This window comes from Rhinoraja longicauda, chromosome 1 (genome assembly GCF_053455715.1).
Source record: "Rhinoraja longicauda isolate Sanriku21f chromosome 1, sRhiLon1.1, whole genome shotgun sequence".
Classification (NCBI taxonomy): domain Eukaryota; kingdom Metazoa; phylum Chordata; class Chondrichthyes; order Rajiformes; family Arhynchobatidae; genus Rhinoraja; species Rhinoraja longicauda.
The window spans coordinates 19892590-19907457 of NC_135953.1; the positions used below are offsets into that span (position 1 = coordinate 19892590).

Below are 14868 nucleotides of genomic sequence, written 5' to 3' on the forward strand. Positions count from 1 at the left end.
TCTCTTCAGTCTCTCGCACGAGAGTAAACTCTAGCTCCTTCAGGCAAACCCCGTAGCTCCAGACCCCTCCCCAGCCCTGTCCACTCAGTGCCGAGGGGGATGACCCAGGGAGTGGCCTAATCCCCGGGCATCGCCACACTAGTTGCATTTAAGAGGCTTTTAGAAAGTCATATGAATATGCAGGAAATGGAGGAATCACATGCAGTCAGAGGATATTAGTTTATCGGCATCATTGTGAGCCGAAGGGCCGGTTCCTGTGCTGTACTTTTCTATGTTCTACATTCATTATAAATACCGACGCTAAGTTAAAACCTTTTTGTCATCTTACGTCTACTTGTATCCTTCCTTAATCTTTGCAGATTAATTATTCCTTCCATTGTAAAGGAATAAATTATAATGGAAGGAATTACTAACTGCAAACATGCAGAATAGGACAAATTCTGCAATGGATAAATGCTATCAATAGGCACACAGTTATTTAAAGAGTGCTTAGAAATAGATTTAATAGGATCAATCATCTCTACAGATAGTATCCGCCTGACATTGTTCATTTAATATCCTGTGCATCAGTAATCCAAATCCAATTACAGTGAAAATCTAATAAAGATAATTTCACCCTATTGATGTCCCTAAATCAAGATGTAGTGCCGCAAATAATTCAACAAACACCCTAACAATCATACAAGACGTACATTTTAACCATTGTATTAACTGTTCCATCATCTCTCCTAGTTACTTTCCAGTTCACCAGAGACGATGGTAGAGCACAACAAAGTCAATGAATGGTTCAATGGTGCTTTATTGTCACATGTGCAAAACACAGTGAAATTATTTTTCCGAGTAGCCAGATTTGGTGCCATTTCCAAATATGCACGAGGTCGTATTACGTGACACTTGATCGAATAGACTATAGATAATTTCAATCGAGCCGTCCACAATTAAACTTTAGAGTATTGTATTCAGTTCTGGGATAGAAGTTGGGAAGTTATGTTGCAGTTGCATAAGATGTTGGTGAGGCCACATTTACTCTGTCTCTCTGGTCTGCAGCACCGACCTGCACCCAGTCCTTGGCCCATTGTGGTCCATTATTCTAGATAGAGCTCTTGACTTAAGGATAGCGGAGTCAGGGGGTATGAGGAGAGGGCAGGAACGGGGTACTGATTGAGAATGATCAGCCATGATCACATTGAATGGCGGTGCTGGCTCGAAGGGCTGAATGGCCTCCTCCTGCACCTATTGTCTATTGTGTTCAGTTCTGGGCACCTTGTTATAGGAAAGATGTTGTCAAGCTAGAAAGGGCTCAGAGAAGATTTCTTGGAGCGCAGGATGATGAGGGGTAATCTTATAGAGGTGTATAAGATCATGAGAGGAATAGATTGGGTAGATGCACAGAGTCCCTTGCTCAGAGTAGGTGAATTGAGGACCAGAGGACATAGGTTTAAGGTGAAGGGGAAAAGATTTAATATGAATCTGAGGAGTAACTTTTTCATACAAAGGATGGTGGGGGAATGGAACAAGCTGCCAGAGGAAGTAGTTGAGGCAGGGACTATCCCAACATTTAGGAAACAGTTAGATGGGTACATGGATACCCGGTTTGGGGGGATATGGGCCAAACATGGACAGGTGAGACTAGTGTATCTGGGACGTGTTGGCCGGTGTGGGCAAGTTGGGCCGGAGGGCCTGTTTCCATGCTGTATCACTCTATGATGGGACTGAATTAAATATATTCTTCTATGTGGACAGGAAATAAGGGGTGTCAGAGGTTATGGGGAGAAAGCAGGAGAATGGAGTTAGGAGGGAGAGATAGATCAGCCATGATTGAATGGCGGAGTAAACTTTATGGGCTGAATGGCCTAATTGTACTCCCATTCCTTATGACTTTATGAGACAAACTTCCATTTTGTTCGGTGGATTCAGGTTTTACTGCTCTATTGGATTTGCTTGGCTAGAGATACAACTACTTCTGAAACAAATTCTGTTTAAAAGTTGTGATGTGGTTGGGATCTAAAGCCTTTGCTACATCCAATGTGTTCGTTCACCTGTTTCTTGATAAGAAGAATTTTCAACATTGTTTTCTGCGATGGTAGTGAGGTCATGACAAGGCCATCGTGGGTTGCAAATTGTTGCAGAAGCATTAGCCTTCTAGTTTGGACACCCTTGTCTTTGTTGTTTGAGCAGTTAGCTAGTCAAGGAGTATTCACCTCCTACTGTTGGTTGTTTACTTGGCTGCCATTGTTCATGACTGAATGTGGCATAAACAGAGAACTTTAATTTGATCTGTAGGCTGTGAGAAACTTGCGAGTCGTTTTTCAATACAGGAAAGGTGCCAGAAGACTGGAGGGTGGCAAATGTTGTGCCTTTATTTAAGAAGGGCTGCGGGGAAAATGCTGAGAACTATAGGCCGGTGAGTTTAACATCTATAGTCGGAAAGTTACTAGAGAGTATTCTGAGGGAAAAGATATACAGGCATTTAGATGGACAGGGATAATCAGCATGGTTTGGTATGTGGGAGTTCGTGTCTCACAAATCTGATTGAGTTTTTTGAAGATGTGACCAAAAAGCTCGATAAGGGCAGAGCTGTAGATGTTGTGTACATGGATTTCAGTAAGGCATTTGACAATGTTCCGCATGGTAGGCTGCTCTGGAACATTAGATCACATGGGATCCAAGGAGAGATAGCTGAATGGATAGCAAATTGGCTCCATGGAAGGAAGCAGATGGTGACGGTGTAAGGTTGCTTCTCAGACTGAAGGTCTGTGCAATTTCCCTGTTAGCAACAGCACGCAATGTCCTTTCCCACATCATGAACAACCGACTCAAGCCCTTAGCCGAGAAGATCCTTCCGGAGACACAAGCCGGTTTTAGACCATCACATGGAACAGCCGACATGACCTTCTCAATGCTTCAACTACAAGAAAAATGTTGTGAACAACTTCAACCTCTGTACATGGCATTCATCAACCTCACTAAGGCCTTTGACTCGGTATCAAGGGAACTCTTTTGGGAGGTCCTATCCACCTATGGATGTCCTGAAAAGTACATTCGAATCCTGAGACTCCTCCACAATGACATGCTTCCCACAGTCATGGCCAGCAACAGCAAGTGTGAGCCATTTCAAGTCAGATCAGGAGTGAAACAGGGTTGCGTGATTGCCCCAACACTGTTCACCATCTTCATTGCAACAACCATCCACATCATCAAGGATGACCTACCCCCAGGAATCGGAATCGTCTACAGAACAGATGACAGATTTTTCAATCTTGCCCGTCTCAAGTCCAAGACTAAGACATCTACGTGCTCCCTCATCGAGTTCCAATACGCAGATAACAATTGTGTTGCAGCTCTCTCAGAAAATCATCTGCAACAGTTCCTGACTGCCTTCAACAGTGCATACATGAAACTTGGACATACCATCAACTGCAATAAGATTCAGGTTATCTACTAATCGTCACCAACGAAAAAAACGTCAATTCAACAGTGAAACATCCCTGGAAAATGTGGATCACTTTCCGTACCTTGGAAGTCACCTCTCCTCCAATGTCGACCTTGATGACGAGATCCAACATCGTCTTGAGTGTGCTGGAACAGCTATTGGACTTCTTCGAACGAGAGTCCGAAGTGACCGCTGGGCCTCCCAGCCGGATGCAGAAAGACCCTGCAGGCCGTGGTCTGAAGGGGGAAGCCGCCGAGCCTGCTCGTCCCCCTGGGGAACTGAAGAAGAAGGAGCTGACGGTGAAGGTCGCGGGGAGCAAGGCAGGTAAAAAAGTGAACCAAGGTCTTATCTAACTCACCCTCAAGGTCAGCTGCAGGAGACACCTCCAAGGCATAAAATGGCCGGGCAAGGGGAGGGACATCGGTTCGCTGAACAATCCAGGCGACAACGACGACTGGAGTCTCAGCAGCACCCTAGGGCTTGCCTTCAGATTCAGTGGTGTGGTGGTGGGAGTGGTGTAGAGCAGAGGTATCTAGGACAACAGGAGTACAGAAACAGTTTCTTGAAAGTGATGTTGCAAGTAGATGGCATAGGAAAATAACTAGTGCAGCCCCAATTTCACAATGCACATGCATTAGCTGATTGAGGTGTAGAAAATTGTAAGAGGAGATACAAGCAACTCAATGGACTGTCAAAAGGGCTTGTCTTCAGATTCAAGAAGGGTCCCGACTGGAAACATCACCTGTCCATTCCCTCCACAGATGCTGCCTGATCCACTGAGTTCCTCCAGCAATGTGTTTTTTACTCACATGAGAATAGGTTTAGATAAGTTAAATAGTGAGAAGATATATCCATCAGCAGATTGATCAGCGATGAAGAGGTTTCAATCTTTACTTCAAAAGACACTGAAATGAGCTCATTGCTGTTTGCAATCTATATCACTGATTTGGATGCGAAAGTTCATGGCATGTTAGCAAGTTAGTGAATAACACAAAAGTGGGTGGTATTGTAGGTAATGAAGATGGATGTCAAAAATTGCAGCACAATCCTGATCAGTTGGGCAGGTGGGCTGAGGAAAGGCTGATGGAATTTAATGCAGGGAAATGTGAAGTGTTCCATTTTGGGAAGTCCAACCGACATAGTGAATGGTAGAGCTCTGGGGAGTGGTGTAGAACAGAGGGATCTAGGACTGCAGGAGTACAGAAACAGTTTCTTGAAAGTGATGTTGCAAGTAGATGGTATAGGAAAATAACTGCAGATGCTGGTACAAATCGAAGGTATCACAAAATGCTGGAGTAACTCAGCAGGTCAGGCAGCATCTCTGGAAAGAAGAAATGGGTGACGCTTCGGGTCGAGACCCTTTCTCAGACTGATGTCAGGGCGGGCGGGACAAAGAAAGGATATAGGTGGAGACAGGAAGACAGTGGGAGAACTGGGAAGGGAAGAGAAGGACAGAGGAGCTATCTATAGTTAGAGAAGTCAATGTTCATACAGAAGTCAAGTTGCCCAAGCAAAATATGAGGTGCAGTTCCTCCAATTTGCAGTGGGCCTCACTATGACACTGGAGGAGGTCCATGACAGAAAGGTCAGACTGGGAGTGGGAGTTGAAGTGCTCACCCACAGAGAGATCAGGTTGGTTAAGGCGGACTGAGCGAAGGTGTTGAGCGAAACGATCGCCGAGCCTGCGTTTGGTCTCGCCGATGTAGAGAAGTTGACATCAAGAACAGCGGATACAATAGATGAGGTTGGATGAGGTGCAGGTGAACCTCAAGTAGATGGGGTGGTCAAAAAGGCTATTGGCATTTTGGCCTTCCATCAGTCAGAGAATTGAGTATACATTGAACAATCCCTGTTCCAGGCATAACGTTGAACACTCCTTGTTCCAGGCGTACACTGGCCCTATCCCTGAACTCTATCTCCGTTACATTGATGACTGCATCGGTGCTACCTCCCGCACCCATGCAGAACTCATGGACTTCAACAACTTTACCATCCTGTAATTTTCATCCTGTACTCAAATTTACTTGGGCCATCCGCGACACATCCCTCCCTTTCTTGATCTGTCTCCATCACAGGAAATAGACTATTGAATGACGTCTATTACAAACCCACTGACTCCCACAACTATCTCGACAACACTTCGTCCCACCCTGCTTCTTGCGAAGACTCTGTCCCCTACTCCCAATTCCTCCGTCCATGCCGCATCTGCGCCCAAGATGAGGTGTTCCATAATAGAACATCCGAGATGTCCTCATTCTTTAGGGAACGGGGGTTCCCCTCTCCCATCATCGATGAGGCCCTCACTCGTGTCTCCTCGGTACCCCGCAGCTTCGCCAATGATTCCCTTCCCCTAGTCGCAACAGAGACAGAGTCCCCTAGTCCTTACCTTCCACCCCATCAGCCGTCGCATACAACACAATCCTCCGAAATTTCCGCCACCTCCAATAGGACCCCACCACTAGCCACATTTTCCCATTTCCACCCCTTTCCGCCTATGACAGAGACCGTTCCATCCGCAATTCCCTGGTTAATTCATCCCTTCCCACCCAAACAACCTCCTCCCCAGGTACCTTCCCCTGAAACCGCAGAAGATGCAACGCCAGTCGCTAAACCTTCTCCCTCAACTCTGTCCAGGTAGCCTGACAGTCCTTTCAGGTTAGGCAGAGGTTCACTTGCACCTCCTCCAACCTTAGCTACTGTATCCGTTGTTCAAGATGTGGACTCATACATCGGCATCAAACGCAGACTGGGTGATCATTTCGCGGAACAAGCCCACATGAACCAACCTGATCTCCAAATTGCTGGACACTTTAATACTCCTTCCCATTCCTACACAGACCTTTCTGTCTTCGGTCTACTCCATTGTCAGAGTGAGGCCAAATGCAAATTGGAGGAACATCATCTCATATTTCCCTTGGGCAGCTTACAGCCCAGTGGTATATTGATTTCTCTCACTTCAGGTAGACCTGGCATTCCTTCTCTTTCTCTCCCTCCCCCACCCAATTCACACTAGCTTCTCATTTTCACCCTACAAACAGCTTACAATGTCAGTGTTTCCTTTATCATCGTTACTTTTGTGCAAGTCTTTCATTCGTTGTTCTTTGTCTCTCCACATCACCGTCTATATCTCTCGTTTCCCTTATCCCTAACCAGTCTGAAGAGGGGTCTCGACCCAAAACGTAACCCATTCCTTCTCTCCAAAGATGCTGCCTGTCCCACTGAGTTGCTCCAGCTTTTTGTGTCTATCTTCGGTTTAAACCAGCCTCTGCAGTTCCTTCTTACACAATTTAGTATTGAAGTTGGGGGGGTCATGTTGCAGTGATATAAGACATTGGTGAGGTCACATTTAGAGTATTGGGTTCAGTTTTTGACACCATTTTATAGGAACAATGTTGTCAAGCTGGAAAAGGTGTGGAGAAGATTAATGTGGATGTTGCCAAGATTCAAGGGCCTGAGCAATGGGGAGCTGTTGAGCAGGTGAGGATTCTATACCCTGGAGCACAGGAGGATGAGGGGTGTTCGTCTAGAAGTGTACAAAATCGTGTAAGGAATAGATCGAATAAACACACAGAGTCTCTTGCTCAGAGTAGGGGAATCGAGAACCAGAGGATATAGGTTTAAGGTGAGGGGGGAAAGATTAAATAGGAACCCGAGGGGTAACGTTTTTTACACAAAGGGTGGTGGGTGTATGGAATGAGGTGCCAGGAGGTAGTTGAGGTAGGTACTGTCGCAACGTTTAAGAAACATTTAGATTGGAACATGGATAGAATAGGATTATCAGGATATCAGCCAAACGCACGCAGCTGAAACTAGTGTAGGTGGGACATGCTGGTCGGTGTGGGAAGGTTGGGCCAAAGGGCCTGTTTTCATACTGTATGAATCTGTGACTCTAAGAATTTTTTTAATTTTTATACAGAAAGCAGTAATGATGTGAATATCAGTGGCTCAGGCAGCATTTTAGCACATGATTCTAGCCTCTGCATTCTCGACTTCATGATTTGTAAATCATTGCCTACTTCGATGGAAAAAGGGTCAAACAAGATGTTCGGGGATGGGCAAGGAATAAAATCTGTACAAGAGGAAATTATTTGCAGGTTCTGGAAAAAAAGCAGGAAAAAGGACAAGCATGACTGCCTTACATGAAGCCAGCATAGACTTGATGACTGGATGGCTCTCTTGCCATAATACATCTGTTTCTAAATCCAGGTAATTCCATTACTATGTATGTTTCCATGTGTGAACTGTACCTGACACAATTAGTGAACTAGGGATCATCATTTTTCTGATTTTTACTTTGATTAAATTCCTATCTTTTGTAGGAAAAAAATCCCATATATATATCTACATTATTTTAATCAATGTCTTTCTGCATAAAAATCAAGATCCATTTCCTGCTTTGCTCAGACTGATTCCAGACGCCATTGTCAGCAATGCAGATTGATTTACTTTGCCCGGTTCAGAACTTGCACAGTATTTTTGCCATGGTCAGGGCTGTGACCCAGCGCCATTCTCTTCTCACCCTCCTCCACGGTCCTCGGGTACAAGCAGGGCTCGGCCGCTTTCTCTTGGGGGCGGGTTTGCCGGCTCCGTAGCAGCGGGAAAGCCAGGCTTGGTGCCGGGGGAAGCAGCCGGAGGCTGGGCCTGGACGTGACCGGGTAACTGTGAGCCTGAGGTAGGTGGGCCAAGGGGAAAGGCGGCAGCAGCAGCAGCGACGGTGAGGCTGGGCGTTGGTGGAGGTGGAGGCCGAGGCCTGGCGCTGGGCCTACCCTCGGCTCCCCCGTCCTCCCTCCTCTCCCCGGCCGGCTCAGCGCCTTCCCCACGCCGCCCATAGTCGGCATCAGCGCAGCAACTTGCTCTGGCCCCCCGAGGATTGTCAATGGGGCGAGCCGCCGCTGTCTACCCATCACACTGAACATCCCCGCACTGGGACGGGACAGGACTCTCCCCCCCCCACCCCGCTCCACCAATGGCGGCCACCCGGGCCGGGAGGTGGGTTGCTGTGCAACCTCCGTTAGGCGGCGTCCGGGCCTACAGAGCACCCTGGGCCTAATACGGGACAAGGGCAGTCCCGTACGGGACAAGCCAATTTAGCCCAAAATACGGGATGTCCCAGCTAATATGGGCCTGTTGGCAACCTTATTCACAGCCTTCTGTGGCAAAGAATTCCACAGATTCAACCCACTCTGACTAAAGTAATTTCTCCTCATCTCCTTCCTAAAAGAACATCCTTTAATTCTGAGGCTATGACCTCTAGTCCTAGACTCTCCCACTAATATTAACATCCTCTCCTCATCGACTCTATCCAAGCCTTTCATTATTCTGTATGTTTCAATGAGGTCACCCTTCATTCTTCTAAACTCCAGCAAGTACAGGCCCAGTGCTGACAAACGCTCACCATAGGTTAACTTCTAATCTAACTTCTAAGATAAAAGCCCTCTTGAAATAAATGCTCGCATTGGGTTTGCTTTCTTTATTACCGATTCGACTAGAGTGGAAATTGCGGGAGCCCTGGTTGAAATTTACAAGTCGTCCATAAATACAGGAGTGGTGCAGAAGATTGTAGGGTGGCAAATGTTGTGCCTCTTTTCAAGAAGGGCTGCAGGGCAAATGCTCCGAACTATAGGCTGGTGAGCTTAACATCTGTAGTTGGTAAGTTACTGAGAGTATTCTGAAGGAGAGGTTATACAGGCACATGGATGGCAAGGGCTGATTCGGGATAGTCAGCATGGTTTTGTACGTTGAAAGTCGTGTCTTACAAATCTGATTGATTTTTTTGTAGACATGACCAAAAAGGTTGATGAGGGCAGAGCTGTAGATGTTATGTACATGGTCTTCAGTAAGGCATTCAACAAGGTTCTGCATGGTAGGCTGCTCTAGAAGGTTAGATCGCATGGGATCCAAGGAGAGATTGCTGAATGGATAGCAATTTGGCTCCATGGAAGAAAGCAGAGGTGATGGTGGAAGGTTGCTTCTCGGAATGGAGGCCAGTGACTAGTGGTGTGCCTCAGGGTTCGTGGTTGGACCCGTTACTGTTTGTCATCTACATCAATGATTTGGATGAGAACATACAGGGCAAGGTTAGCAAGTTTGCTAATGATACAAAAGTTGGTGGTTTTGCAGATAGTGAAGATGGTTGTGAAAGATTGCAGCAGGATCTGGATCGATTGGCCAGGTGGGTGGAGGAATGGTTGATGGAATTTAATACAGTAAAGTGTGTGTTGCATTTTGGAACGTCGAACAAGGGCAGGACCTACACAGTAAATGGTAAGTCTCTGGGTAGTGTTGTGGAGCAGAGGGATCGAGGAGTACAGGTGCATTGTTCGTTGAAGGTCGAGTCGCAGGTAGATAAGGTGGTCCAAAAGGCTTTTGGTACTTTGGCCTTCATTAGTCAGAGTTTTGAGTATAGAAGTTGGGAGGTCATGTTGCAGTTATACAAGACGTTGGTGAGACCGCATTTAGAATATTGTGCTTAGTTCTGGGCACCATGTTATAGGAAAGATATTGCCAAGCTTGAAAGGGTTCAGAAAAGAATTACAAGGATGTTGCCAGGACGAGAAAATGTGAGCTATAGGGAGAGTTTGAGTAGGCTGGGTCTCTATTCCATGGAGCGCAGGAAGATGAGGGGAGATCTTATAGAGGTATACAAAATCATGAGAGGAATAGATGGAGTAGATGCAAAGGAGGGGAATCGAGGACCAGAGGACACAGGTTCAAGGTGAAGGGGAAAATATTTAATAGGAATCCGAGGGGTAACTTTTTCCACACAAAGGGTGGTGGGTGTATGGAACAAGCTGCCAGAGGAGGTTGTTGAGGCTGGGACTATCCCACCGTTTAAGAAACAGTTAAACAGGTGCATGGATAGGACAGGTTTGGAGGGATATGGACCAAGAGCAGGCAAGTGGGACTAGTGTAGCTGGGACATGTTGGCCTGTTTCCACACTCTATGACTTGCAGATTAGCTTTTTGGGAATCCTACACCAGCATTCCCAAGTCTCTTTGCACCTCCGATTTCCGGATTCTCTCACCATAGAAAATAATGGCCGCTTTTATCCCTACTACCAAAATGACACCACTTTGTTACACTATATTCAATCAGCCACTTCTCTGCCCACTCTTCCAACCTGTCCAAGTCCTTCAGAAGAGTCTCTGCTTTCTCTACACTACCTGCCCTTCTACCTATTTTTGTATCATCCGCAATCGTAGCCACAAAGCCTTCAATCCCCTCGTCCAAATTATTAATATACAACGTGAAGAGTAGGGGCCCCATTAACACAATAATTTTTACAATGTGATTTTCTATAATGCTGTTTCTCATTAATGCAATTATATCTTTATTGATAAATATGGAACTGCAGATGCTAGAATCTTGAGCAAAATGCAGTACTGGAATAACTCAGCAATCTTTATATGTGAGGGAATGGACAGGCAACGTTTTGAGTAGGATGCCTTTAGGTAGGGTGGGAGGAGGTGCAATCAAGATTACTGTGGGACTCAGCCAAAGTAATCAGTCGGTCAGGGAGCATCTCTGGAGAAAAAGGACCCGCTGAATTACTCCAAATCTTTGTGCATATCTGTGGGAGACTTTAGACTTTACTTGAGAGCAGAAACAGTCCCTTTGGCCCACCATGTCCATGCCAACCAGCAACCAACCTTGTACAAAGGGGCTTGGCTGTGTTCTGCAGCTGCGGCTCACCGGCAGTCTCTCTGTCTTTTTTGTTTTTTTTGTCTATTGTCATCGTTTAATGTACGTTTTGTTCTATTTTTAACTCTGTATATGTGGGGGGGTGGTGGGGGGGTTGGTGGAAACCTTTTTTCTAATCTCTTCCTCAACGGAGATGCGACCTTTACCGTGTCGTATCTCCGTTCGCGCTACGGCCTAACATCGTGGAGTCGGCGGCCTCCAGCTGGGATCGACCTTGAAGACTCCGGTCGCAGGGCCTGGACTTACCATCTCGGAGGCTTCGGCCGTGGGCCCTGCAGACCGCAACATCGGGAGTTCGCAGGTCCCTGGCTGGCGACCGGTTTTTGGGAGCTCCAGCCGTAGCAGCTTCGACCGCCCGGAGCGCGAGGTACGATCGACCCGCTCGCAGGCCCTTCATCGCCCTGCGTGGCTCGGCCGCAGCACTTTCCATCGCCCGGTGGGGGCTCAGGACTTTCATCGGCCTGCTCGCTCGGCCCTGGGACTTTCCATCGCCCGGTGGGGGCTCAGGACTTTCATCGGCCTGCTCGGCTCGGCCCTGGGACTTTCCATCGCCCAGTGGGGGCTTCAAAAAGTTGGGAGCCTCGATCACCTCGTGGCACCACGGGAGAAGAATGAGGAAGAGATAAGACTTTTCTTTGCCTTCCATCACAGTGAGGGTGTGCCTAGAGCAATCACTGTGATGGCTGTTTGTGTAAAAATTGTATCTGTGTGTCCTGTGCTTTTTGTTGTCTACTGCCGGACCCTGACGTGAGAGGACGCTGGCGTTGTTTATTCGCCGCTTTTCCGTTAGGATAGTTTGTCTGTTTGTTTTTATGTTATGATTGTCTTTGTAAAGCGCTTTGAGCACACGATAAGGCGCTATATAAAATAAATGATTATTATTATTATTATTATTATTACACTAGCACTATCCGACACACAAGGGATAATTTACAATTTTACCAAAGCTAATTAACCTACAAACCTGTATGCCTTTGGGATTTGAGAGGAAACTGGAGCACCCGAGGAAACGCAAGCAGTCCAGTACAGGGAGAACGTACAAACTCCGTACAGACAGCACCTGTAGTCATAATCATAGAGTGATACAGTGTGGAAACAGACCTTTCGGCCCCAGCTACACGTCCCACCTGCCAGCGCTTGGTCCATATCCCTCCAAACATGTTCAATCCATGTACCTGTCTAACTGTTGCTTAAATGTTGGGATAGTCCCAGCCTCAACTACCTCCTCCGGCATCTTGTTAGTGGTAAAGTGGTAAAAATCAACACTTTCTGCTCGGCTCCAATCTGAATATTGCTCACAACCTGAAATGTCACCTGTCCATTCTGTCCAGAGATTTTGCCTGACCACATGTGCAACCACATACATGTAGCTTTTGCCCAAGGGGCTGACAGAGCAGAGCTCTAGGACTGAGGAACGGTAGTGCAGCGGTAGAGTTGCTGCCTTACAGTGCCAGAGACCCGGGTTCGTTCCTGACTTTGGGTGCTGTCTGTACGGAGTTTGTACGTTCTCCCCGTGTCGTGACCTGCGTGGGTTTTCTCCGGGTGCTCCGGGTTCCTCCCACACTCCCCCAAGTCAAGACGTACAGGTTTGTAGGTTGACTGGCTTCGGTAAAAATTGTAAATTGTCCCTGGCGTGTGTGTGGGATAGTGCAAGTGTGCAGCCGGAGAGTGTGGACTCGGTGCTGGGACCGCAGCTATTTACAATATACATTAATGACTTGGATGAAGGGATTAAAAGTACCATTAGCAAATTTGCAGATGATACAAAGCCGGGTGGTAGTGTGAACTGTGAGGAAGATGCTATGAGGTTGCAGGGTGACTTGGACAGGTTGTGTGAGTGGGCGGATGCATGGCAGATGCAGTTTAATGTGGATAAGTGTGAGGTTATCCACTTTGGTGGTAAGAATAGGAAGGCAGATTATTATCTGAATGGTGTCAAGTTAGGAAAAGGGGACGTACAACGAGATCTGGGTGTCCTAGTGCATCAGTCACTGAAAGGAAGCATGCAGGTACAGCAGGCAGTGAAGAAAGCCAATGGAATGTTGGCCTTCATAACAAGCGGAGTTGAGTATAGGAGCAACGAGGTCCTTCTGCAGTTGTACAGGGCCCTAGTGAGACCGCACCTGGAGTACTGTGTGCAGTTTTGGTCTCCAAATGTGAGGACGGATATTCTTGCTATTGAGGGCGTGCAGTGTAGATTTACTAGGTTAATTCCCGGAATGGCGGGACTGTCGTATGTTGAAAGACTGGATCGACACTGGAATTTAGAAGGATGAGAGGAGATCTTATCATAACGTATAAGATTATTAAGGGGTTGGACACGTTAGAGGCAGGAAACATGTTCCCAATGTTGGGGGAGTCCAGAACCAGGGGCCACAGTTTAAGAATAAGGGGTAGGACATTTAGAACTGAGATGAGGAAAAAACTTTTTCAGTCAGAGAGTTGTGAATCTGTGGAATTCTCTGCCTCAGAGGGCAGTGGAGGCCAATTCTCTGAATGCATTCAAGAGAGAGCTAGATAGAGCTCTTAAGGATAGCGGAGTCAGGGGGTATGGGGAGAAGGCAGGAACGGGGTACTGATTGAGAATGATCAGCCATGATCACATTGAATGGCGGTGCTGGCTCGAAGGGCCGAACGGCCTCCTCCTGCACCTATTGTCTATTGTCAATATCGAGCCCGAGGGGCCTGTTTCCACGCTGTATCTTAAACTAAACGAAACTCAGCGAAACTAAAGGGGCCCGGGGAGGAATCCCCAAACAACCCCTCACGACCTACTTTGCTTTAACATACTCACAAAGAATGAAAGGCACCCGAGGCCGTCGATCTGTACTCGTGAAGGGAGACTGGGCGACGAGCTGCGCCTCCGACCGACCGGTCGACCAACCGCCCGGCAACCGTTGACAAGAGGCGAAGTGGACAGCGGCACCGTCCGCACGGCGCAACAACCGCCCCTCCTATTGGCCCGGCTCGCCTTAGCAACGGGACTCGGCTGCCGTTACCAATGGCGGCCGCGATCGGAGGCGGCAGCGGCTGCAGATCAGACCCAGGCCCTCCTGTGGCCGGGAAGCTGTGACTATACTGGTGTGTACGAAGGAGCCCGCAGATAACCGCTTTACACCCGAAGATGGACACAAAATGCTGGAGTAACTCAGCGGGGACAGGCAGCATCTCTGGAGCAAAAGGATGAGCGACTTTTCAGGTCGGGACTCTTCTTCAGATTTTTTTCACGTAATCTGTGTCACAAGAGTGTTTTATTGTCATATGCCCCAGAGAGAACAATTAAATTCCTACTTGCAGCAGCACAACAGAATATGTAAACACAGTACACTGTAAACAATATAATAAACGAGAGGGAAACAAAAAGTTCGGTGTGTGTATACACATACTCACAAATACACATTATATATAGATCATATACACACACGCACACATACACACATCGCATACACACACGCGCACAAAAAACAAACAATATTAATGCAATAATAGTCTATGTAGTTCAGAGCTTATTTGAAGTTGTACTGTATCTATTCAAAACAGATTCCTTCCACTCCATCAAAAGATCCTTAATCTCAACATATTCTGTCACTTTCTACCCAATCTATAATATTTCTTGACGCATCCCTTATTCCCGCTATCATGTATCTGGACACTGGCTCGATTGTCATCATGTGTAGTATTTCCATAGACAGGTTAGCTTGCAACGAAAGCTTTTTACTGTACCTCGGTATGT

The 14868-nt window shown here is 47.0% G+C and overlaps 1 protein-coding gene across 3 annotated transcripts in view; it reads right to left on the reverse strand.

The window, feature by feature from the left end:
- ccdc142 (coiled-coil domain containing 142) overlaps positions 1-14124 on the reverse strand; it is an 87249-nt gene extending 73125 nt beyond the window's left edge. The window contains exons 1-3 of one of the 3 annotated variants that reach the window (XM_078414048.1): positions 13930-14124; positions 3792-3965; positions 3516-3711 (exon numbers count right to left, since the gene is read on the reverse strand). The gene's annotated coding sequence lies outside the window, so the exon portion shown is untranslated. Of the gene's footprint in view, positions 1-3515; positions 3712-3791; positions 3966-6476; positions 6524-13929 lie in introns of those variants that run through there. The other 2 variants (XM_078414142.1, XM_078414229.1) reach the window with 2 other exon arrangements.
- Positions 14125-14868: the final 744 nt, after the last annotated feature.